Below are 27,655 nucleotides of genomic sequence, written 5' to 3'. Positions count from 1 at the left end.
GTAAATATATAAGACTCTAACAGCAACAACAATTCAAAGAGAAGTATATACACATGCCTTCCTACAGTTAGCAGATTAAAAACATAAGGTCTAATTGTTCTTTTTGTTTCGTTTTTGTGATTTTCGTGTTGACATCAAGAAAATACATTGCAGTGATTTCGGTGCTACCCAGGCCTCAGTTTGGGGGCCAGCTCTACCACAAACTAGCTTTTTGAACTTTTCAACCCTGGACAGGTTACTTTATCTCTCTAAATCCCTGTTTTCTTATAAGCTTAAAAGTATGAATAAAAAAAATACCATGAGTCATTATTGGGAAGAAATAATATATGCAATAAAAATATGAATAAAGACTACCATGGTTGTTATTGGGAAGAAATAATGTGTGCAAAGTACCTTGCACATAAGTGGCGCTTATTAAATGTTAGTCTCCTCCCTCCCCTTTAATGAGTCTGTTATGCCTAATAACAACTGGAAATCAGTCTTTGGTAAAAACAAAGGAACAGAAAGGAATGAAAGAATTCGAATGGGCCAGGAATATAAAAGATGGTGAAAGTTTCCTTATATTGTGTGGCAAATAAATTAGCCAAGCCAATCATAAATTGATTTTTCTCAATATACTTCCACTGTACCTAATAAACTCCTGCTCATATTTGTATTTGGAGATACAGAATATCCCAAAAAAGAAAACAGGACCAAATTCAGTGCTTTTAAGACCATCTTAAGAAGGTTTGCCATTCAGAAAAGCATAAGTAAAACCCTAAAGCAGTGATCTTTGAAGTGTGGAACATAAAATCAATATAATAGTCTCAAACAGCATTTAAAAAAGTTAAACAGAGTAGAATGGAACATTTCAGAGTGCATCATATAGAATAAGTGTAAGCTTTATTCCATGAAACTATTATTTTAGATACACACGTACACCATGCATGTGTGTGTATCAGGTCATAATGTAAATGGTGTTTCTTACTGTGAGTTGTGGTAAGGAAAAAAAAAAATACTTAAAAGCCACTGTTCAAAAGAAAGAAATAGGTATGTTTCTTTTCAATAAACTAGATTCTCTCTTGGCCTTGTTCAAAGACATTGCGTTTAGGGAATGTAGACTTCTACCTCAAGATTCTTGTCCTTGACTCATCTCCAGACCATTCCCATTATTTCACATCATGATGAACTTTTACCAATATTTCCATAAATTTCATCAGGAAAAGATATAAGAAACGTTATCAAGTTGAAGTAAGAAAAAAATGTAAAAGGATATTTTTACTTTCTTCAGATTCCTGATAGCTCCTCCGAAAGATAGTACCAAAAAAATATGAGACAGGAAATGCCAGATAAACTCATTCTGCTTATTTCTAAAGAATGTTTTCTGCCTGTAATTTCAGCACATTGGGAGTCCAAGGCGGGCAGATAATGAGGTCAAGAGATTGAAACCAGCCTGCCCAACACGGTGAAACCCCGTCTCTACTACAAATACAAAAATTAGCTGGGTGTGGTGGAGTGTGCCTGTAATCCCAGCTACTTTGGGAGGCTGAAGCAGAAGAATCACTTGAACCCAGAAGGCAGAGGTTACAGTGAGCCGAGATCGCACCACTACACTCCAGCCTGGCGACACAGCGAGATTCCGTCTCAAAAAACAAAACTTGTTTGCCTAAATCGTCCGAAGGCCACAGATGAATGAAAGCATTTAAATGCACAGATAGACGTAAGATATTGCAAAGGAATTGACTCCAAAAGAGTCTTGGTTAAAAAAGGAAAAACAACTGGGCTATATAGAAGCTAATGCTTAATTAACTCCTCCTCTGGGCCTAACATTCCATCAAGTGCTGTAACATAATAATTATTATTTAGTCCGTAAGCAAAGGCAGGTAGTATATATGCCCACTTCACAGCTGAGAAAAAATGAGCCTCTGACTGGTTACTAGCCCAAGACACCCACAATCCTGACCCACATCTGTCTGCCTCATTCCAAGCCGAGCTGTTTCTGCCCCGCTTTTTCTTGAAGCACCTGTCCTTCAAGTCCTGCTTCTTGCTTTCCTGCCTTTTTGCCCCATGGAAACCATCCTTTGACTCCCGTTAGTGCTTCATGCTTCCTTCCCATCAGAACTTACTCTCCATATTAAGTTATTTGTATCAAAATGCAGGTAATGATGTGGCATTTCCTCGCATTTGTAATAGGAATCAGACCTGCAGCTATAAGAGACTCCTCCAAGGTGGAATTTCAATCATCAAGAAAAAGGTCAGGGAAGTTTTGGGGATGGGAGATGGGGAAAGAAGAAAGGGAAAGGAGTATTTTACGATGCTCTTATATCTTACCAGTGCAACCTTGTTCATCGGATGAAATGTTGTCCAACTTCTAATTTCCCTTCAGGAGCCCCATGTCTCGCCTATGTGCTTTGCATTCCATATCTATTTCACTCCCGTCTGTTTGTTTACATACTGAGGCTTTTCTTGTATAAAGCTAAAACAAATTACAGTTAAGTAGGCCACTAAAATGTTTTTTAGACTATCAATTTGGCAGAGACCTCATTTTCTTCTGCCTCTGTAATTCCATTCTGTACACCCTCAATGAATGCACAAGCAAAAAGCAACTGGCAGATAGAATTAAGACTCCGTGAAAAGAAGTAACCATTGTCTCCCTTCTACCAGTGCTCAGGTTCCTTATTGTGAAGTTGATGTTTGGTCCTTAGATTTTGAGGACTCAGAAGTCCAGTTCTGCCAACAAATAAAGGTACTAGGGCCCTCCTCCTTCACCTCACCAGGTGTCAGGATTCTCCTTTGGTCTTACTGGTTCTGGTTTCTCCTTAAAAGGTAGCCACATGGTAATGGCTTATTAAAGATGGTTGGATGAGACAGGCATTGAGTGTAGACTGAGCAAATTCCCACAGACTTAGTCATGTCAGTATCAGCACAGGCCTTTGGGTATAGGTTTATAACGTTTCTACTAACGGAAAATCATGAGGACAATCCCCTATATTATCATCTGGAAACGATGTCTTGCCTTTCACTTTTAGGTCTATAATTCATCTATAATAAATATGTTGTGAGGAAGACATAAAATTTATTCTTTCTTTCCATTGAATATCTATTGGTCCCAGTTCCTTCTATTGAAATGACTATCCTTTCCCTTCTTCCCCACATTGCCTCTTTTATTCAAATTCAAGGGTCCAAATATGTGTGTGTCTATTCCTTTATTCCCTCTGTACTGCCTTCAGCTGTTTGTCTAGCCTTATGCCAATGCCATACTCATAGGATATCAGATAGAATGAGTCCCCTGACTTTGTTATACATCTTTAAGAAAACCTTGGCTATTTTTAGCTTTAAAGTTAAAAATAAAATTTTAGAATCGGTTTATCCAGTTCCATTAACCAATCTGTTGAGATTTTCATTGAGATCCCATTGAATCTATATATAAATTTTGAAAGCATTATAATTTGGATAATTACATTTTCAATTTCCAATATATGTTCATAAGATACCTCTCCAGTCACTAGGTCTTCCTAAATGTCTCTTGATAAATCTTTATAGTTCTACCAGAAAAGGCATCAGATAGCTTTTATTTAGATGTATTTCTGAGTGTATAATATTTTGGTAATATTTAAAATCAAGCCTTTAAAATATTTTATCTGTTGCCAAAGATAATGACTTTTTTGTATTGAAATTTAGCCAGCAAATTTGTATATTCAGTTACAAATTAGAATAAATGTATATTATTTTGAATTTTCTGCAACCATATATTCTGTAAATAATAACAGATTTTCTTCTATTTTTCCAATGCTTTCTTTTTTAATTTGTTTTTTATTTCACTAGTTTTTGGAGTACAGGTGGGTTTTGGTTATTTGGCTAAGTTCTTTAGCAGGGATTTCTGAGATCTTAGTGCACCTCTCATCCGAGCAGTGTACACTGTATCTAATATGTAGGTTTTTAGCCCTCACCCCTCTCTGAACCTTCCCCTCCAAGGCCTCAAAGTCTGTTGTATCATTCTTATGCCTTTGCATTCCTTATATCTTAGCTCTCACTTATAGATAAGAATATACAATCTTGGTTTTCCATTCCTGAGTTACTTCACTTAGAATAATAGCCTCCAACTCCACCCATGTTGCTGCAAAAGACATTATTTCATTCGTTTTTATTGCTGAGTAGTATTCCATGGTGTATATACACCACATTTTCTTTATCCACTCGTTAGTTGATGGGCACTTATCTAATCCTTTTTTTTCTTTCTTGCTTTGCTGTATCAGCAAGTTATGTTAAAAAGCATAATGTTGAAAAGAGTATCTTTGCCCTCTTCCTGATCATAGAGGAAACACTTTCAACTATTTAAGAATGTTATAAGGATTTCTTTTTTACTGCAACTTTTTTACAAATTTTTATTATGAATCAATGAATACAATTTGATGGTATTGTACCTTATATTTCTAGGAAAATATAACTTGGTCATAATGCTTGTTAATATTTTATTTAAGACTTTTGCGGCCGGGCGCAGTGACTCAAGCCTGTAATCCCAGCACTTTGGGAGGCCGAGGCGGGTGGATCACGAGGTCAAGAGATCGAGACCATCCCGGTCAACATAGTGAAACCCTGTCTCTACTAAAAACACAAAAAATTAGCTGGGCATGGTGGCGCATGCCTGTAATCCCAGCTACTCAGGAGGCTGAGGCAGGAGAATTGCCTGAACCCAGGAGGCGGAGGTTGCGGTGAGCCGAGATCGCGCCATTGCACTCCAGCCTGGGTAACAAGAGTGAAACTCTATCTCAAAAAAAAAAAAAAAAAGACTTTTGCATCTATATTCATGAATGAAAATGGCTGATACCTTTTCCTTTTTTTATTGTATTTGTTAGCATTTCTTATCAAGATTATGTGCTAGTCTTACAAAGCGATTTTAGGACTTCACTCCATTTTTAAAATTTTTAAACCTATAATAATTTCTTCCTTAAAGTAGGTAGAACTTACCATTGAAACTATCTGGGGGATTTAGAGTTCTGTTTGTGGAGAGGATTTTAATCGTTGAGTCAATTATTGGGATCCATTCAGTCTCCATTTCTTGAATAAGTTAATTTGCCTAAGAATTTCTCCATTTCATCTAAATGTTCAAGTTTGTTGACATAAACTTGCTCATAGTATCTTCTTTTCATCTTTTTAATATCTGTAGAATCTGTAGGAATATCCTTGTTTTCATTCTTGATATTGATGAATGGGCCTTCTTTCTCCTTTTCTGGATCAATTCTGCCAAGGCTTCATCTCTTCCATCGACTTGTCCAAGGAACTAACTTTTAGCTTTGTTGATCCTCTCTGTCGTATGTTTATTTTACTTTCTTAACGTTTGCCCAAATCATTATTTTTATTTCTAATTTTTCTGGGATTGGTTTGCTGTTCTTTAATAGTATTTTACAAGAATACTTAGGTCACTGAATTTTTTTAGCCTTTCTTCTTTTCTAACGTAAGTAGGTACCGTACTGCATTAGCTGCTGTCCATAAGCTTTAATTTGTTGTATTTCTATCACCATTTAGTTCAAATTATTTCTAATCTCCATTGTGAATTCTTCTTTTCCCCATTACTTATTTAGAAGTGTATTTTTTTCATTTCCAAATTAATTTTTGTTAATATCTGGCATAACTTCATTGAATTAGAAAACATATTCTACTGAGAATTTTGTGAATGTGCACGCTTGAAAAGAATAAGTGTTCTGCAGCTGCGTCTATTAGGTCAGTTTTGTTAATTGTGTTATTTAAGTCTTGTATTTTCCTCCTTTGATGTTTTATTATTCTGTAAGTTACTGAGTCATACTAAAAATGTCTCACTGTAATCGTGGATTTGTCTATTTTTCATTTAATTATATCACTGTTTTCATCTTGTATTTTGAGACCTTTTTAAAATATTAGGTGTTAAAATGTTATTTGGTGTGTGCAAATTTTAAATTGTTATTTCCTCATCATATATAGGACATTTTATCATTATGTAGAGATGTATTTATAGAATTTATTATACTACATTTATTTTATGCAGAATATATTAGTATAGCTATAGCTGATTTCTTTGGGTTGGTATTTAAAAGATTCTTTTCACTCAAATTTTCTATATCCTTATATTTTAGATAAGTTTTTTATAAGCAGCACAAAATTGGGTTTTCTTTTGTTTTCAATACAATTTGCACATTTTGCTTTCAAATTGAGTTTTTGATCCTTTTATATTCAATGTAAATGCTCATATATTTAAGTTTATCATCTTATTTTGTGCTACTTATCCCAATTGTTCTTATTTGGATTGTTTAATCATTCCAGTTTCTGTCTTTACTAGCTTCATAGTTGTAATTTTTCAATTTTTTAAAGTAATTTAACTACAAGTAACAACATGTTTTTTTGCCGTATTAAACTTCAGCGTTAATTGAAAAACCTTCCATTGCTTGCTGGCTTCCTTTGTTACTATTGAGAAGTCAGTTCCCAGTCTAACTGTTCTTTTTTTGAAAGTAAATTGCTTTTTTCTGATGCTTTTAAGATTTTTGTCTGTCTATTGTTGTCAGAAGTTTCACTACAATGTCTGGTTATGAGTTTCCTATAAATTGTTTTGCTTAGGATACATGGAGATTCTTCAAGTTATGGATTGATATCATTTTTAGTTTTGAAAAATTCAGAGCTGTTATTTCTTCCAGTTTTATATCTGTCCTGTTCCCTTCACATTTTCTGGGCTAGAACTCGTCACTGATACCACTTAGGCCTCTTATCCACTCTTTTACAATTCCTCCCTTTTATTTCTGTGTGCTGCGTTCTGGAGGGTGTTTTCTTGTCTTCCATTTAAAACTTTTTTTTATTTAGCTACATTTCATTTGCTCCTAAGTCCGTCTTAATTTTGATTACTATATTTTTGGATTTTTTTCTTAATATGTCACATTAAATTTCAGAATTTCCAGTTCACTGATGTTTTTAAGTCTGGAATTTATTTCATAAATGTAAAAAGGATAGTTATTTTGTAAACCATGTCTGATCGTTTGAATAATTCGTGTTTTGGAGACTTTTTTGTTGCTTCTCTGTCTTCTATTACTCATTCAGTGCATCTTGTTGCCTTGAAAACCCTTATTTTTCACTGTATGATGGGAATTATATTTTACAAATTATATGGAAGAAATGTTATGAGGATGTCTTCCTCCTGAGAGGATATTCATTTGCTCCTGCAAATAGCAGTGGGTATTATACCAGAAATATCTTAATGTAATGTCAAAGTTGAAGTTTACTCGTACTGTTAAATGGTGCAAAACTGACTGCAAATCTACGTAAGGGCTGGTTTCCTAGCAGCTATTCCTCATACTGAGTGTGGCCTTTCAGATTCTCAGCTCAAAGGGGGCTTGATTTATTAAACCCCTATTCCTGGCAGGTTTTACTTTCTGACTTGTTTGTCGAGCTCTGAGGAATCGTCAACAAAAATGGTTTAGCTTTGTAGCTGCTTACCCAGACTTGACAAAAGCCCTCAGGGGAAAAAAAAAAAAGTGATTTTAAGGGCTTGGTTTATTTCTCTAGTTTCTTATCTTTTCTAGATCTTGATGGTAAACTTCCTCACTACCTTAGAAGTCTTTGATGCTTTCAAGTACTTTTTGACTTCATCCAACCTTTTTGTTGGCTGTCCTCAGCAAGAGGATTGGTCCCAAATACCATGTTAGCAATAAGATACTACGTCAAGATACATTATTTTGTTAGGCTATTTAGAGTCTATAAGATATATAATGATACATATATTATTTTAAATAATAGCTAGGTAATCATCAAAATATCAAAAAAAAATTGGATTCTACTAGTGATTTCCTATGGGGATCAGTATCCAGTACGAGAAAGGTTATAGCAGATGACTGTCATTTCCTTGATACACCCCATGTCCCAGGTGAACTGTCAATCATGCTGTACACGTGGCCGAGGTCACCAAATATCCCTAGTACCTATTCTCCCATTTTCCTTTTGGTCATAAAGACCAATGCAGCAATAGACTATTTTCTAGCCTTTCGGAAAGTTGTGGCTAGCTAGGTAGTGGCTCAGTTTGGCCAAAGGGTGTGATTATTAATGAAACTTCTTTAAAGTCCCTTCTTTAAGGACACAGGGAGGGGAGCATCACACACTGGGGTTTGCGGTGGTGGGTGGAACTAGGGGAGGGACAGCATGGGGTGTGGAGTTGGGGAGGGATAACATGGGGAGAAATGCCAGATACAGGTGATGGGGAGGAAGGCAGCAAACCACATTGCCATGCATGTACCTATGCAGCAATCTTGCACGTTCTTCACATGTACCCCAAAACCTACAATGCAATTATATATATATGTATACACATACATATATGTATACATATATATATACATATATATACATATATATATATACATATATATATATATATAAAATAAAAAAATAAAAACCATTGAACCTGGACTTTCCCTTTACCCACCTTCTAGAATTGAGACATCAAAAACAGCTTCAGTCATGCAGATAAACACCCTAGGAGATGGCAGAATAACAAGACAGAAGGAACTCCAGGTCACGAATGACCTCTGGACTACACACATTCCTCTAGCTGTTACATGAGAGAAACATATGCTTCTGATATATTTAAGCCACTGTATTTAGATCTCTTTGTTACAGCAGCTTAGCTAGCTAAAATAATGTAGATGTAGTTGGTAGAAATGTAAAAGCAAAGTATTTTATATAAAGAATAATGGTGGCAGAAAATGTGAGTTTCATCTGAGGGATGATGATGTTAGGGGAGGAGGGAAAGAGGGGAATAGATGACAGTATTCTTCATGCAGGCCTGGGTCAGTGTACAGCTATATGTATTAACCAAAAAAAAAAAAAAAAAAAAAGAAAAGTAAAGTGATAGCCCTGGAAACCATACAAAGAAAACAGAGTAAAGAGAGTGAAAAGTCACCAAGCCATACCCAGAGTAGAAGCAGTGTGTAATGATGATGTGAAACTCCTGGTTAGTGACAAAACTTCTCTTAGTTAATTGACATCAATCATGTATGAGTGATAAGACTTTGCATACCTGTGATCTTCTTAATTTATACAGATCATAATCTGTAGACAAGTTAGAGTGTATAGTCTAATAATAATAACAGTTGGTATTGCTGAGCGATTACTATATGCCAAATACTGTGCTATGTGCTTTATTATCCCAGTAACACTCAGAACATTACAATATAGATACCATTATCTCCCCTATTGACAGAAAGTTCTATGATTTGCCAAAGTCAAGCATCTGGTGTGTGACACAGCTGGCATTCAAATGTTATGTGTTTGATGTCAATCTTTAGAATCAACAATAATGTAATATGGTAACAATCAGTTCTGTGGACTCTAAAGAGCTAAGAATGTCAGATATGGAAGAAGACACTGTGAGGAAGGGAATCAAAAGAAAGAGAAGGGTCAGAGTGCCAGCATGTGGTCTTGGGAACAGAACCCCTAGGGCTGGTGGAAGCAGGCACACCTATAGCGGAGGACAAGTGTTTCCACCCTGTGTGTGCTCTGAACCCATTTGAGCAGAGATCCAGCAGACATCATCAGAGATGGAAGGCCAGTGTTCAGACTCTCACAATCAGGGCAGCTAGAATTTCTGCTAGAAATGGGGGTGCTGAAAATCACAAAGCCAGCTGAGAGATAACAGCAGTGGCAGAACATGCATGATGTGGTAGTTAAGATCTCAGGGAGAACGAGGAATCCCGCTAAAGCCAGGGAAAGAAATGGGCTAGAAGCTGGGTAGAAGGGCCTTTCAAGAACAGTCAGATGACAGAGTATAAGGAGGACAGAGCAGGTTGGCAGCATTCTCTACCTTCAGAGAAATAGAAATAATGATAGCAGGGAAAACAGTGGCAGGCAGAGGGACTGGAAAGGGAGCCCAGAGAGAGGAAAGTAGGCTTGGCAGGAACTTGGCATTTTACCTACCTGGTTAAAAAAAAAAAAAAAAAAAAAAAAAAAAAAAAAAAAAAAAAAGCTTTGTGTCATTTTTTTTTTCTTGTGGGGCATAAGAAAATAGCCTCTCTGGAGATCTTTTACTTGAGTGTCTATCTTTTGGACTGTCATTTTGCTTGGTATGCAGTGTATGGCACAAAGGCAGAATAGAAGTCCTTCATAGGCTGATGCCTCATTATAAGTATGAGTTAGCCAAGCCTTTTAATTTTCCACTTTATGCAATTAAACACTGCATCCTATGCAGGGGTTAGATTTAACATTAAGCTATTTGGAAAGGGTTGGAAAGAATGAAGTCCATGGCTGAGCTCCAACTGTGACTCACTCTGTGATTTAAAGTAGCTTCCTTATCTCTGAGTCAAAGGGGTTGGGTTAGAAGATTATTTCTAAAATCCTCTTGGTTTCCTGATTTTGTCTTACCTTACTGAGGGAGATCTGCAAAAGACTGCCTAGAGCACTGGCTGAAGATTGCAGGTTAGATTTTTCACTACTGCCCCTCTATAAAGATGTGTGCATGCATGTACACATGCGTGCACACATACACAGTCACATATATGCCCACCCATAAGCTGTAATGTATGTCACATCAAAATTAGCAAAATAACCTATTTTGCTAAAATACTAAGTATTTGTCATGTTTCCCAACCTTTAGTATATCACAGCAGACATAGAAATGGATAATATTTGTATAGCTATGGCAAAAGCTAAGGGGCACTTAATCTCGGTGTAGCTGTAAAACTCATTCCCATCCTTTCATTGGGAACCAATCTCACCTGTTAGGCAGGTTAACATTTCTGACTACATTAGAATCACCTGGAGAGTTGTTTGTTTGTTTTTTTCAATAAATGATACTTAGACTTCGCCCTAGAGCAAGAGAATTCAAACAGCTTTGCTGGTGGTGTGGGACGTGTTAGGGGAAGGTTCCCTGGCATTAGAACTTTTTAGTTCTTAAAATATTTTAATCCTAATACTTTGAGAATCATTGCATAAGCACCAAAAAAAGAGACTCTATCTTAGGACCCAAGTATAGTGCTTAATGTTTAACAAGCACTCAGTAAGTATGTGCTGAATTGATTAATTACTACATGTCCTGGACAGTATAGAAGGGATAGTCCCAGACCAAGTTGAAAAGCTGATAACATTTTACTAGTTCCATATTCCCAAGGGGGCCATCTCTAGTCACTACTAAGTACTCCTTCAACTTTCTGTCCTTCCCTTATCCCACATTTGTGCTGTTTCCCAACTGTCCAACAATGATCACTAAATCCATCGCAAGACATTAACCACCAAGAATTGTTTTCACTTCCAAGGTCTCATTAAATTTCCCCAAATAGGAATAGAGGTTCAAGAAGGCTGCCTAGACACATTGGACACAGGTCCTTCCAGAAAGAAGAACCAAAATTGTGACAGATAATCACACCTCAAATAGAACATGTAAAAGGGTACACTGGCATTTGACAGAGAAGTCACAGGAAATGCCTGAGACACAGAAGGAGGAGGAAGCAAGCAGCCAGGTCCGCTGAGATTACCTTGGAGATAGGAGAGCTCCCTATTGTGGGGAGAGGGTAAGAGAGATCCTCAGCAGTCCACATCCCTGCCATGGACTGCTGAAGTTCTAACCCATGGGAGAACTTCTTCACCCACATGAACTTGAAGACTAGTGTGGCCAGTGATCTGCATCCTTGCAAGGGCATTGCACCGGACTCATGCTAGGTCACTGACAACCCCGAGACCTAAGCAACTACACCATGGCACCACTGGGAAAGCACTCCATCACCAAACTGCATCCTACCTTGAGGACCACAGCCCCCATATTTCCATATATGGGGAGCCCCAATTGACATCTCCCAGTATCCACCAGAGGACTGCTGTGGCACAGTGCTTGCTGAACCAAAAGTGCTGCAGAGTTTCCAGTACTCTCACCCACATGGAATACTACTCTCCAGGAAAAGGACAATATAGCTCACATGTGGAAGGAGGAATCCTCTCCCCTCTCTGCATGGCTCTATGGTCACTGCTGCTACCAAAAGCAGGGAAGACTCAGAGCTGCATGTTTGGGGCTGTGAGTGGCAACCCCAGTCCCACTGGCAGCAAGGTCTCTGCTCAGGCCCACACACAGAGGATGCGATCCCTCCCTCACTTCACTCAACAGTGCGGTCACTGCTGTAGCCAGGAGTCAAAGCAAATGCTACACAGAACCTGAGAGCTCCCTATTTAGGGGTGTGGGTGCCAATCCTGCCCATATCAGAAGCAAGGCCTCTGTGCTATAGTGCATATCCTGAATACAGGCTCTCCCCCACATACCATTGCAGCCACTGCTGCTTCTAGAGATGAAGTATACACTCCCCAGAGCCTTAGAGCTGCCTGCAAGGGATTGGTCAGACCCACCTAGCCTGGCACTTCCTCCTACTCCAGCCCCTAGAGTCTAAGCATGCTGCCTGAGGACCTAGTGATCACTACACCCAATCCACCACCTCTGTAATCTGTACAGTCCCTTGAGGAACATGACAATGGTCCCACCAAGCCTGCCACCAACACCACTGCCAGCACCCACCCACATGCACTACCTAGGAGCCAGGGAACTGTCCTGCCCAGCCCATTGAGCCATCACCAATACAAATATACACTTCTCAGGACCCAGAGGGTCATCTGCCTCTACTATTGCCATCACACACATCATGCTTTCTTCCCAGGGACTGAAGAACCTGCCCACATGCCTAACACACTGCTGCCACTACCAGCATATGAACAAGTCACCCTGGAGGCCCAAGGATCAGCCTGACTGGACCTGCTGATACTGATGCCAGTGAACACCATCCTGAGGTCTAAGAACAGTGATGCTTGGCCCTCCACTGCCACCACTGGAGGCTGAAGACTGGCCCATCTGGCATCTCTGTTTCCAGCAAAAGTTCACCAGAGCCCCTACTAATGACCATACCGTAAGCCATCAAGGAAATCACGAATACCACTGATGTTGTTTACAGCCAAAGAAATCGTACAGAGACTACGCTACAGTATGCACCCACAATCAAAGCCAAAGGGACATTCTTGACCAACACCACTGATACATCTTCAGAAAAACTTCTCCCCTATGAAAGCAAATTCAAAAAATGTAAGGACAAAGAAAAGTTGTAAAAGCAAGGAAATATGACACCTCTAAAGGAATAAAATAATTTCCAGTAACAGATCTCAATCAAAAAGAAATTTACAAAATCCCAGAAAAAGAATTGAAAAATTTCACACTAAAGAAGCCAGTGAGAAAAAAGAGAATTCTAAAAACGATACAAAGAAATCAGAAAAACAATTCAGGATATAAATAAGAAATTTACCAAAGAGATAGATATCATTAAAAAGAACTACATAGAAATTCTAAAACTGAAGAATTCATTAAATGAAATACAAAATATAGTCTATCGCAAAAGCTTTCAAATATATCAAGCAAAAGAAAGAATCTCAGAACATGAAGACAGGTCTTTTGAAATAGTCAGAAAAAAGTAGAGAATAAACAAAGCTTTCATGATATATGGAAATATGGAACACCGTAAAGCTACCAAATGTATGAATTACCAATATCCCAAAAAGTGAAGAGAACATTAAGAGCTCAAAAACCTATTTAATAAAATAACAGATGAAAACTTCCCAAGTCTAGCAAGAGATATTGATGTTTAGATACACGTCACCCAACAATCCCCAGACACAATACAAAAGGTCTTCTCCAGAGCACATTATATTTGTCTAAAATTTAAAAAAGAGAGATTCTGTAAGTAGCAAATGAAAGCATCTACAAAGATCACCTATAAAAGCGCTCCCATCAGAACTAACAGTAGACTTCTCAGTAAAAACTTTACAGGTCAAAAGAATGGGGTGATAGATTCAAAATACTGAAAGAAAAAACTGCCACCCAAGGATACTAGAGCCAGAAAGACATATGCATAAATTAAGGAGAAATAAAGTATTTGCCAGACAACTAAATGCTAAGGGAATGCATTACCACTAAACTAGCCCTCTTAGACATGCTGAAAAGAGTCCTAAATGTGGACTTGAAAGGATGAAAGTTACCATCACAAAAACACACAAAAGTCTATAAAATGCACTGGTAAAACAAACATAGGTAGGAGGAAAAGACTCAAATGATGCTACTACAGAAACCACCAAACCACAAGGACAGACAGTTCGAGAAAAAGAACAAAAAAACATACCAACAACCAGAAAACAATTGATAAAATGACAAGAAAAGAACAAAACCTTTCATATTAATAACGTGAATGTACCTGGATTAAATTTGCCTCTTAAAAGATATATACTAACTGGATGTATAAAAAACATGATTAAACTACATGCTGCCTTCAAGAAATACACTTTACCTGTAAAAAGTGTATATATATATATATATATATATGTATATATATATATATATATACACACTGAAAATAAAGGGATGAAAAAAGATATTCCACACAGAAATCAAAAGCAAGCAGGGGTAGCTATACTCATCAGATAAAGAGACTTTAACTCAAAAACACTATAAATAAATAAATGACAAAGAACATCATTATATAATGATAAAGGGATCAATCTCACAAGAGGATATAATAATTCTAAATATGCATGCCCTCACTGGAGCACCCAGATTTATATATAAAATATCATTGGATGCAAAGAGAAAGATAGACTTCAATACAACGATAGTGGGGGATCTTAACTCTCCACTCTCAGCATTAGACAGATTTTCTAGACAGAAAATCAACAAACACTGGATTTAAACTGGACCTTAGACCACATGGACTCACAGACATTTAATTCAACAGCAGCAGAATACACATTCCTCTCATTAGCACATAAAACATTCTTCTAGATAAACCCAATGTTAGGTGACAAAACAGGTCTCAACAAGTTTTACAAAACTGAAATCATATCAAGTATCTTCTTAGACAATAGAGGAATAAAATTGGAAATCAATACCAAGAGAAACTTTAGAAACAATACAAATACATGCAAATTAAAGAACATGCTTCTAAATGACCATAGGCTCAATAAAGAAATTAAAATGAAAATTAGAAAATTTACTGAAACATGGCAATGGAAACACAACACATCATAACAAAACCTGTGTGATACTCAGATGTGCCCCATAAATAGGTGAAATATTGTGTATCAATAAGAGAAAAAAAAGTTCCCCAATGCGTGAAAGCAATAGGTACAGTAGGAACAGCAGGTGCTCTGGAATCTGAGAGAGCTGGTTTTGAATCCAAGCTCATACATTTATTAATTGTGTGCAAGCCCCACCCTTAAAATTTCTCATCTATTAGATTATGATAACACCTATTTCTCAGCACTATAGTGAGGATTAAAACTTAGTCAGAAATACATACATATTCCATCTTAGGCACATAAAAAGGAGAAAACTTTGGGCAAGCAAAGGCATTGCTTAAACTCCCTCACCAGTGCACAACTTTTGCATACTTTCTTTGTGTTCTTTTTCTAGAATCTTATATTTCTTTTTCTATTTTTCTCCCAAAAAAATGACTCAATGTTTAGAAATCCTACATAATAAAATCCACTTTGCAGATAGGATTTAGAGACCAAAAGATCTGTCACTGCGTAAGCAGGCTTTCTTCTCCACTTCTGTGTAAAGCTGGGTCTTGGCCCCACAGACAGAAAAGTAGTGAATTAGTCCATTTTCACACTGCTATGAAGAACTGCCCACGACTGGCTAATTTATGAAGGAAAGAGGTTTAATTGACTTATAGTGCTGCATGGCCGGGAGGCTTGAGGAAACTTGCAATCATCGTGGAGCTTGAAGGAGAAGCAATTGCCTTTATCATAAGGCGGCTGGAGACAGAGTGAGCAGGGGAAACAGCCACTTTAAAACCATCAGATCTCGTGAAAATTCCCTCACTATCATGAGAACACCGTGGGGGAAACTGCCCGCATGATCCACTGCCCTCCCGCCAGTTTCCTCCCTTGACATGAAATGAGAGTTGGGTGGGGACACGGAGCCAAACCATTTCAGGTAGGGGCATGAAGTATCCTGTGTTGGGGAGAGCACAGCCTTCAGCCCTCCGTCACCCTGATAGTCTGACAGTGCTATTATCAGAAGTGTGAAGCTGATAGGAACATTCTCCAGGGTAGCAATCACTTCATTAATGTCTTTGCAGGACAACTGTAATTGGAGCCCCTGCCTCCACCCCTGACCTTTAAGTAACAAATTTCAGATTTCAGATGTCATTATTTCAAAGTTGCTGGACACTACCACGCATGGGCACCCTGGCTTCTCACACCTCAAAGCTACTCTGTCATCAACACTGACCACAAGTTATCAGTTTTAGATTTTATAGTAAACTAAACTTAATAAAATATTTTAAAAAGTAATACATAGACCCAAATATGTCAATTATATATCAACTGATTATTTGTAGTTCTTTGTAGGGACATTACTTTGCTAAAGAATATTACTGTGTTAAGAGAACATAGGCAAGCTATCATTTCTTGAGAATTCACACCTTCTGGTATATTGTATAGAGAAAGTTTCTGAATTGATGTCTCTGTGTTCCATTCTTTGGCATATGTGGAGGTGATATTTTAGAGTAGTTAGGCAACATCCAAGGCTGGACAAGGCAGTTCTTACGGATATTGTTGATTTGCCTGCATGATAAGCCCAGTAACTCCACTCACAGATCCATGCCAGTTTTTCAGAAACTTCTGCAAAAGGATTTAAACAGTTTTGTGCCTTGCCACCAAAATGTGTGTTCATTTCCCTACACCTCCACACCTGGCAGTATTTCAGCCCAACATTTGTTACAGTATTTTCAGTTCATCTTGTTTATTTTCTGCTTTATTTTTTCCCTTGATGTACATTTTATGTGCAAAACCAAAGTTATCATTCTCCATGTATGCTGCTACTGTTTAGCCCTGCTCCTAAGCCATCTTATTCTTAATTAAAATACACTTTAAAATAGCATGGTCAGCAGGGTTTAAAATTTTAACTTCCAGCCTCAACTTTTGTAGCCCATGTCCCGAAAAGTGTTTGTTACATTTCAGACCCATAGCATAAAATTGCAGTAGTATTACAAAAAGTGTGTATTTGATGTAAAATATTGTTTGTGGAAACTCACATTTTAAAATATTGATGAGATGTCAGTATTGCAATAGGACAGGGAATGCATTGTTAAAAGGATGCAGTGTGGCAGCGTACAAGGAGTTCAGAATTTGAAGTGAAATGGTCTAGATAGTAGTTATCTCCCAGTAAGTTCCTGGACCAGGAGTATCAGCACCACTTGGAAACTTGTGAAAAATTCAGTCTTGGGCCCTACCCCAAACTAACTGAATCAGAGACTCTAGGGGTGGGATCCAGCAATCTGTCTGTTAGCAAGTCTCTGCTGACCCCTACCCAGTGGGTCTGTGTGAGCATCAGGGTTATTTTCAGACCTCGGATCAGCTGCTAACTGTTTGTGGCCTTGAAAAAGTAACTTCTCTGAACATCAGTTTCCCACTTCACCTTCTCTCTCCATTCTCTTTTCCTGTGCTCTGACAGTTTGAGTCAAGAAGGCAGGTCTGCTGGTGAAACTGATGTCTGGTTGGGGAATGACATGCCAGCATCCACTTCTTGTAGATGCCCCAATATTCACAAGAGGTTTTCTTGATTCCCTTTGGGTGTGGAGTTTATTGTGTGGATTCTCTGCACTGGCTCTTCCCGGTAAAACTGTAGAGAAAGTGGCTAGGCTTCCAAATAGGGGGTCCCTTGGACTCAAAATGTAAAACACTTCAGAATTCTTTGTCCTCAGCCATGAACCTTCACTATAATTTCAGAACCACAGAAAACACTTCCACACACCATTCTGTTATGTTGGCAACATATGTGTAATTACACACTGTACTCTATTTTGCAGAATTATTGTGAGGGTCAAATGAAAGAAATGATTATCAAAGTACTTTTAAAACTGTAGAGCATACACAAATACTAGTTTTTGTTGTAATCTAACACTCTTAAGTATTTTTTTTTTCTGTTTCTATTTCTCCATCCTTTATAATTCTAGTCTCAATGGAGAAAATGAGGCCTCTTTTCTTACCCATAAGTATTTAATTGTCAGTTGCATCACTCTCATTTCTGTTTTATGAGGCAATGATAGTAAGACCTCTTTTGGTTGTGAATAGCAGAAATCCATCATCATAGACTTGTGTAATCCAGAAATGGGGGGATGATAAGGGAAACCCACAGCAGCAAAGGAAAGGCTGTAGGAAGCAGGGCCTTAGGCTCTGGAATGGGACAGTCAACACTGCTGTGGCTTTTTCTCTCCTGCTGCAGCTCTCATCTCTGTCAGTCTTTCACTTTGAGCACTAGCTTATCCTACTCCAGCCAGGTTATCACCACATGGTAGTGAACATGGCCACAAGCAGCTGTGGTTTGACCATATTCGAGGAAGAAGATAGCGTCTTTTTCTCGCTGTGCATTTATGGATCCCAGGGAAGAACTCTGATTGGACCAGGAGTCTGCATGCAGTTCTGCCTCATGTGACCACTCCTGAAGAACGAATAGGGGGCAGCTCCTGGGGTACATAGTGTGCCACCAGAAGAAAGATCTGGGGGAAGCTCGTTAGAAAGACCAGAAAACTAGCTGGCTAACTAACAAATCCCTCCACAGGAGTTACCTGGGTATGGTCAATTCTGTTAGAGGGCCTGAGAGGATTCTTCTGTATCCACGTCCAGTGGTTTACATCAGTACAGAAAAGGACTTACAATGCTGATATACAAAATAATGCAAAGGAGTCTTTCTAAGCATTGAATCCAAGACAAGAATAAAGATTTCTTTTTTTTTTTCTTTTTTTTTTTTTTTTTTTTTTTTTTTTCAGTTGAATCCAGCCATTCATGTAGCTGGTGAACAAAATCTAGATAAGAAATGAATCCCACAATACTGAGGTTGTAAGGAGCAAGAAGATATACCTGCCCTCATGAGCCCATTGTCCCAGCAGTTAAGCATCAGGCGTGTTGATTTTGCATTCCATCCTTCCTCATGGCAATTTCCATCAAGGAAAAGACAAATGAGCAGCTTACGGTTTTATGTGGCTATTATGTAAAACCACGTAGCTTCTCTCTGAAATGCAGATGACAAATACTCCAATAAAGTCTATGCCCTTTAAAATACTAGTCTTTGACTGGGACTTGATCTTTCTTCTTTAGTTCAAAACATCTAGCATTTCTTCCAAACTACCTGTAACAAGAGACTACAGCTTCTTAAAACAAAACCCACGTGGGTGAGTGGAGCAGTGTAAATTTATGGCTGAGAGAGGCAATGTTTGAAAAGTTGAGGACTCCCTAAAAGTCGCGGTGGCTACAATTTATGAATTTATATGTTGTTCCAGATTAAAGTAATCATTTAGGCTGGCTCAGGGAAGGCAAACATCATCCACGCTCCTAAAACAAGCTATAGATTGCAATTTCTTCTTGAAAGCCCTGGTTATGCTGGTACACCCTATCAATAATTTTGAAAACTATATTTCCACTAAGAAATTATAAAAGAAGTAACACCATTCATTTTCTTCATGTTTTGCATTCTTTCAGAGTCGGCAAACATAAAAAAGTCAGCAGGTGGAGCTCCTATTCCCTCAGCAGTGCCGATAGAAGTCCTTCTCTTGAAAGAACTTTCAATTACAGACTGTCTCTCTGGCAGCCCGTTCTAGGCTCCCTACAGACAGTATCAGAGTAATACATGAAAATGCAAGACTTGGAGACATTACAGTACACTGTCATAGGTCATGAAGAAGAATAAAGAAAGAAGAGCCAGGAATCTTTTCATTTAATTTTAATTTTTTTTTTTTTTTTTTTTGCTATTTCTCCCATTTTACATTTCTTTTCAATTAACAAAGAAGGTGCCATCTTTCAAGAGTGAGACGTGACAGGTGTACTAATTCGTTTGTTCCCTGGTAGGCTTTGTACCAATTCTCTCACCCTTTCACAGTGTGGCACTTCACTACCACTGAGCTCAGCATTGGATCAGACAGGAGAAATGGTATCCAACAGGAGAATGAAAAAAGTATGGAACCAGAAAATGCCTTGGCCTCGTCTTCAAATTTTGTTTTTTTAGTTATCCTCTTGGCAAGCACATTCACGAAAAATTTAAGTATCTTTTCCGTTAACCACTAAGTCTGATAACTTCTCTAAATTTTTCACGAGGGTGTGTGATTGCCATTTTGCAGCCAGCAATGACAATAAAAATTCCCTTTTAATTCACTACATTTGATATGCACATAATTCCTTTAGTGTGAAACCTACTTACTGTCTTGTTCAATTTGCCCTTTCTAAAGGAAGAGTGAGAAACTGGGTGATCAAATACATTTCTTATAAGGACCTGGCACGTGGTATCATGTGACAGCAGATGGCATGTGAAAGCCGTTGTGGGAAATATGGCCCCTGTTAAATAGGCTGTGAATGTGCAAGGTTGTGTGAGTCTCCTCAGAGTGCCATTCAGTCACCCTGGCATCTGCAGGAGAGTAAACAGCATCTCATTCACTTTCATAACAAAAGCTAATGTGAACGACCTCAGGGAAGTCATGGAGCTGCAGGTACATGCGGTCTGTTGCCCTGTGGTCAAATGCACAGACCAAAGCTAATAGCATTCACTCCACAGGGGCCCTGAGCTTGGACAGGCCATGGACGTTTGGAATGTATCAGAGTGTTCAATAAGACACAAACAATTGAGATCACAGGGGCTGCACATGGAGAAGCAGAAAGAACGCAAAGTTCTCCATTTGGTATTAAATTCCTCTTTGTCTACCCTACCCCGGTTGGAGAGAAAAAAAGAGATTGCCAAACACATCCAAAGGTGTTCCCTATACTAAGATTTTCAAACCTTTTGCATATTCTGTGAATTTCATGCTCTTCTCTTGATTCACTCCAAGAAGAAGCTAAATTTTGCTCTGCAGTACACATCCAAGGCAGCATGCTAATGAGAATTATTATTAAGCAATGTAGAGTTGGCACCAGTCTCTTGCAATCTGCTCAGCAGCAGAAGCAGGAAGGGCAGAGGCAGAGAGTCAGAAAAGCAGCTTTACTGAATGCTCTTCTGGACCTGATTAGTTTTGGTCACTTTCAACACCAGGCAAAGCCAAGTATAATTGCAAGCTTCACAGGCATGGCACACTGTTTCCCACTCTAATGTATTTGGCCCCTTCTTAAAGGGACTTGTCGATTTTACTGTTGCTTTAAAAAATTCCCCTCTTCAAAACTGCAAAATCAAGAGTTTCTGTAAATGCAATAACTAGGGTACAGGAAAAATGAATTTGCTGTGCATTTGGGATTCTTTCTTTTTAGTACCCCATGCAAACAGGCCCCCCTCAATCTCAGAATAGGAATTCTGTCTCAGAACACTCCATGGCATAGTTTTTGGAGTAGGCTGTAGCATCTTGGTCAGACGGAAGGAACTGGACCACCAACCAATGCCAAACAGAGTAGTGTGAAACTAGAGCTGTTATGAATGATCCTTGAGATATTTAGACCACACCTTTTTGTGAAGATGGAGCATGAAGCAAATTATTTGGAATTAAGCCACAAGACCAAAATAAAAGGCCATTTTCACATTTGTATTGGTTCATCATTAGACATACTTTATCAGAAAGATTTATACTAGAACATCCTGATGTGAGATGATCCCGAAGATTAACAGGCAGCAACCATCAATACTCTCCCTCCCTCCCGCCCTCCCTTTCTCTCTCTCTCTCTCTCCCTCTCTCTCTCTCTCTCTCTCTCTGTGTGTGTGTGTGTGTGTGTGTGTGTGTGTGTGTGTGTGTGTGTGTGTTGAGGATTAGAACCATAGGCCCACAGAGCTGATTGCCACTCAGGTATTCCTTACGCACTTCAAATGGAGTAAGTTCCCTATTGTATTGACCAAGGTGAGTTTCTTTTCCTTTTCCTTTTGTCTGTAATAGTCAAGAGAGTTGGAAGCCAGCCTTGGTTGGCTTCTCGGTTTCCCTCTACTTCCTGCAGTCGCATTCCTGCTGCACTGGGCCTCCTCCCCGTCTCCAGGGTGACTGCCTTTGCTCAGGAGGTTCTTCGTTTCTGGTTTACACTGTAGCGATGGCCTCTTGTGTTACACAACTAACCATCCTCCAAACTGCCATCCAAGTGATCTCTCGAGACCACAGTTTTGATCATGTTACTTTCCTTGCTTGAAGGTAGCTACTGACATCCTAATACACTGCCTCTGAGTGTGGCGCCAGAGTTCTCCATGATCTGCCACCAACCTGTGCTGCCTCATTTCTAGCCATACCCTAGTCATACTGAGCAGCCTGCATTTCTACAGAGAGGTCAAACTCACACAGTCAGCCTTTTTCTTTTATTTGTGTCTGTGTTTCAGTTGCTTCTTCTAACTTGGCTACTTACTTCTCATTTGATCAGACTGCTGCCGTCTCGTTTAAACATGTGCTTAACCTTCATTTTCTGTAGAAAGCTTTTTCTAACCCTCTTGATGCCCTGAACCCAGTATCCTCTTCTCTCTCTCTCTCTCTTTCTCAGATTCCTGAGCCCAAGCCCAGACTTTCTGAATCCAAATCTTTGTGGTTATAATTTAGAAATCGGTCTTCTAAAAAGCACCTCAAAGGACTATCTATGTACACCCAAGTTTGTCTATTATTTTAAGACAGAATATACTTTAAGTACATGGTCTGACATAAGAAAATAAATTTAGTTTCTAAGATAACATAGAGTGTGATTATTTTAAAAAATATTTTATCACATATTAATTATATTTTGTTACCTGCTCCTGGGATACTAACCAAAATTAGTATATATTAGAAGAATTAGAAGATTGTATAAATGTAGATGATCACAATTTATGAACCAATTGAGCAACATCCATTGATGACCTACCTATTAGATTATATTTCGGGCACAGTGCTAGTGGGATGTCCTGAGGTGAGAGGTCATTGTAGAAAGGTAGGGTTATGGATGACTTGAAAATACAATATGATTTCCCACACGCCCATGGTCCTGATTTTCCTCTGTACCAGAACCCTACATTTTAAGCTGGGAACGTAAGATTATATTTACTAGATTCTTTTCCATCTAGTCTGGCTATGTGTCTAAACTCTGGCTAATGGCATGTAAGTTGAAGTGGTGTGTGCAATTTCTCAAAGTTTCTTAAAAGAAGGGAGCATGCCTTTTCCTCTCATTTGTTTGTTCCTGCTTTTCTACAGGCAAACTGGCTAAGGACATCTTGGCTCTCAAGGCAACCTTGAGAATGGAGGTTATATGTAGCAGAACAACAAAATAGAAGACACCTGGGTCACTCACACTGTTGAGAACGTAGCCCTGAATCACTTACTCCCAGACTTATAAATCAGAAAGAAAAGAGCATCTAACTTGTTGAAGCTACTATTTTGTAGGTGGCGATGAGAGGTATTCTGTCTCTTGCTGTTGAACTAAGGTGAAATTAATAGAGATAGTATTTCTCAAATTTGGAACCAAGATGTTAAGAGTATGAATTTCATTACAGACAAGTCTGTGATTGCTTTTAGTGAAATCTAGAGATAAATATATAGTCCCCTATATAACGGTGACAGTTACTCACAAGTGTTAAAAATAGTGGGTTGGGCCTTCTCTTTTGTTTTTCTAAGTTGGTACCTTATTTGTGGAGGCCATAAAGGAATTCAATTTCTTGTCTCTCAACTCAAATGGACTTTCTATAGTTTTATTAATATGAAAGGAAGCTTAATTTAATAATGGCTATATATTGGGGTTGGAGTGCAATGTTCTCCCTGCCCTGTTTCTTTTTTTATTGTTATTTCATTTTATTTTGTATTTATTTTATTTTAGATTCAGGGTATACATGGGCAGATTTGTTACAAGGGCATATTGTATAATGGTGAGGTCTGGGCTTCTGGTGAACTTATCACCCAAATAGTGAACTTTGTACCCAATAGGTAATTTTTCAACCCTATCTTCTCACCCTGTCTCCTTTTGGAGTCCCCAGTGCCTATTATCATTTATGTTTCTGTCCATCTGTACTCATGGTTTAGCTCCCGCTTGTAAGTGAGAACATGCAGTATTTCATTTTTCTGTTTCAGAGTTATTCAGAATAATGGCCTCGAGTTATATCTATGTGGCTATGAAGAACATGATTTTATTCTTTTTTATTCCCTGCCCTATTTCTGATGATTGGGATGGGTGAGGTGAGCCAAGCTGGAAAGAGAGACTCCACTATATCAAATATGTTCTGTTAAGACATAAAGATATGATAATTTTTATTGACTATTCAGGTAGGTTTTAAGAGGTACGACATATTTTGGGAGAGCTATGTAAGTTGTGGAGTCCAATGCAAAGTGAAAATATGGAGTCCCTTTTCAAAAAGCAGGAAAAGAGCGACATTAATGCTATTAAAACATAAAGCTTCTTTTCTTTCTTTGGTAGTGGCTCTCTCAAATTGTCATGGTATTCTTTTATTTGCTATTTAATGTTCTAAGTAAAAAAAGTTTAAAATTCTTAGCATGAATTTTACCATTCATCTTTATATTGTGCAATGGCAGTTTTAAATGCAGTTATAAGATCATTGACCTCGGATGTGGAATCACTGCAATGACATAATTCATATTTCATAGCTCATACCTACATGTGTGTATTGTTCTTGCCAGAATGGCAGCATAACTACATAAAACTAACTCAACTGTTTTTATTTTACTTCTTGATCTGCACACATTCTACCAACACTCTCTACCTTAGAGTTGCTGATGAGTAGGGAACAACTTATTGTCATTGTTTTAGTGTAAGTTGTTAGTAGCTAATACAGTGAAATAACATGAGCAAGAAAGGATATGAACGTGTACCTGAGTTGTTCATGTTTCTTCACACCATTGCCTTCTTTTGAAAGAAATTTATTTTTATTTTTTTCTAATTAGTATTTTTTCTTCTTTTATTCATTTACTTTTATTGACAAATTGTATGTATTTGTAGTGTGCAGCATCATGTTTTGAAATGTGTATACATTGTGGAATGACTAAATCAAGTAAATTAATAAATTGCGTTACCTAAAATAGTTACTATTTATTATTTTCTTTTTGTTTATTATTTATTTATTTATTTGGAGACAGAGTCCCGCTCTGTCACCAGGCTGGAGTGCAGTGGCACCATCTCGGCTCACTGCAACCTCCATCTACTGGGTTCAAGCAATTCTCCTGCCTGAGCCTCCTGAGTAGCTGGCACTGCAGGAGGGCACCACCACTCCCAGCTAATTTTTGTATTTTTTAGTAGCGACAGGGTTTAACCATGTTGGCCAGGATGTTCTCTTGACCTCATGATCTGCTGGCCTTGGGCTCTCAAAGTGCTGGGATTACCAGCGTGAGCCATTGAGCCCAGCCTATTGTTTTTTTAATTTGACTTTAAGTTCTGGGATACATGGGCAGAATGTGCAGGTTTGTTACCTAGTACACATATGACATGGTGGTTTACTGCACCTATTAACCCATCATCTAGGTTTTAAGCCCTGCATGCATTAGGTATTTTTCCTAATGCTCCCCCTCCTGTTGCCCCCCATTCCCCAACAGGCCCCAGTGAGTAATGTTCCCCTCCCTGTGTCCATGTGTTCTCATTGTTCAACTTCCACTTATGAGTGAAAATATGCAGTATTTGGTATTCTGTTCCAGTGTTAGTTTGCAGTTTGCTGAGAATGATAGCTTCCAGCTTCATTCATGTCCCTGCACAGGACATGAACCCATTCTTTTTGATGGCTGCATAGAACTCCATGGTGTATATGTGCCACATTTTCTTTACCCAGTCTATCATTGATGGGCATTTGGGTTCCAAGTCATGATATTGTAAATAGTGTTGCAATAAACATAAGTGTGCCTCTTTATAGGAGAATAATTTATATCCTTTGGGTATAGACACACTAATGGTATTGCTGGGTCAAATGGTATTTCTGCCTCTAGATCCTTGAGAAATCGCCACATTGTCTTCCACAATGGTTGAACTAATGTACACTCCCACCAACAGTGTAAAAGCATTTCTATTTCTCCACAGCCTCACCAGCATCTGTTGTTTCCAGACTTTTTGATAATCACCATTCTAACTGGCGTGAGATGGTATCTCACTGTGGTTTTGATTTGCATTTCTCTAATAAGTAGTTATGAGGACCTCTTCAAAGAGAACTACGAACCACTGCTCAAGAAAAAAAGAGAAGACAAAAAACAATGGAAAAACATTCCATCCTCATGGATAGGAAGAATTAATATCGTGAAAATGGACAAACTGCACAAAGTAATTTATAGATTCAATACTATTCCCATCAAGCTACCATTGACTTTCTTCACAGAATTAGAAAAAATCTACTTTAAATTTCATATGGAACCAAAAAAGAACCTGTATAGCTAAGACAATCCTAAGCAAAAAGAACAAAAGTAGAGGCATCACACTACCTAACCTTAAACCATACTGCAAGGCTACAGTAACCAAAACAGCATGGTACTGATACCAAAATAGATGTATAGACCAAGGAACAGAACAGAGGCCTCAGAATTAACACCACACATCTACAACCATGTGATCTTTGACAAACCTAACAAAAACAAACAATGGGGAAAGGATTCCCTATTTATTAAATGGTGCTGGGAAAACTGGCTAGCCATATGCAGAAAACAGGAATTGGACCCCTTCCTTATGCCTTACACAAAAATTAACTCAAGATTGATTAAAGACTTAAATGTAAAATGTAAAATTATAAAAACCCTACAGGAAAACCTAGGCAATGCCATTCAGGACATAGGCATGGGCAAAGACTTCATGACTAAAATACCAAAAGCAATTTCAAAAAAACCCAAAATTGACAAATGGGATCTAATTAAGCTAAAGAAAAAGAAAGTATCTGCACAGCAAAAGAAAGTGTCATGGGAGTCAACAGGCAATCTACAGAATGGGAGAGAATTTTTGCAAATCTATCCATCTGACAAAGGTTTAATATCCAGAATCTATGAGGAGCTTAAACAAATTTACAAGAAAAAATCCCATCAAAAAATGGTGATGGATATGAACAGACACTTCTCAAAAGAAGACATTTATGCAGCCAACAAACATGAAATAGTTACTATTTGTTAATGGTGAGAACACTTTAAAATCTGCTCCATTAGCAATTTTGAAATATACAGTACATTGTTATTAACTATAGTCACCATGTTGTACAATAGATCTACTGAACTTACTCCTCCTGTCTAACTAAAATGTGAATATCCTTTGACCAACATCTCTCACCATCCCCCATATTCCCAGCACCTGGTAACCACCTTTCTACTATCTGCTTCTATGAGTTTGACTTTTTTGTATTCTACATGTAAGTGAGATCATTGGTCTTTCTGTGCCTGGCTTATTTTGTATAACATAATATCCTTCAGATTCATCCATGTTGTCGCAAGTTGCAGGATTTCCTTCTTTTTAAAGGCTAAACAGTATTACATTGTATATATATATACCAGGTTTTCTTTATCCATTTATCTGCTGATGTACACTTAGGTTGATTCCACAGATTGGCTATTGTGAATAAAGCTGCAATGCATGTAGGCATACAGACATCGCTTCAATATACTGATTTCAATTTTTTGGATGTAGTGGGTGTGCTGGATTATATGATAATTCTATTTATAATTTTTTTGGAAACTTCTAGACTGTTTTTCATAAAGCTGTACTAATTTACATTCCCACCAACAGTGTACAAAGGTTCCCTTTTCTGCACATCCTTACCTACAGT

This window comes from Saimiri boliviensis, chromosome 2, assembly GCF_048565385.1.
Source record: "Saimiri boliviensis isolate mSaiBol1 chromosome 2, mSaiBol1.pri, whole genome shotgun sequence".
In the NCBI taxonomy this organism is placed as follows: domain Eukaryota; kingdom Metazoa; phylum Chordata; class Mammalia; order Primates; family Cebidae; genus Saimiri; species Saimiri boliviensis.
Note: the sequence above shows the minus strand (reverse complement) of the source record.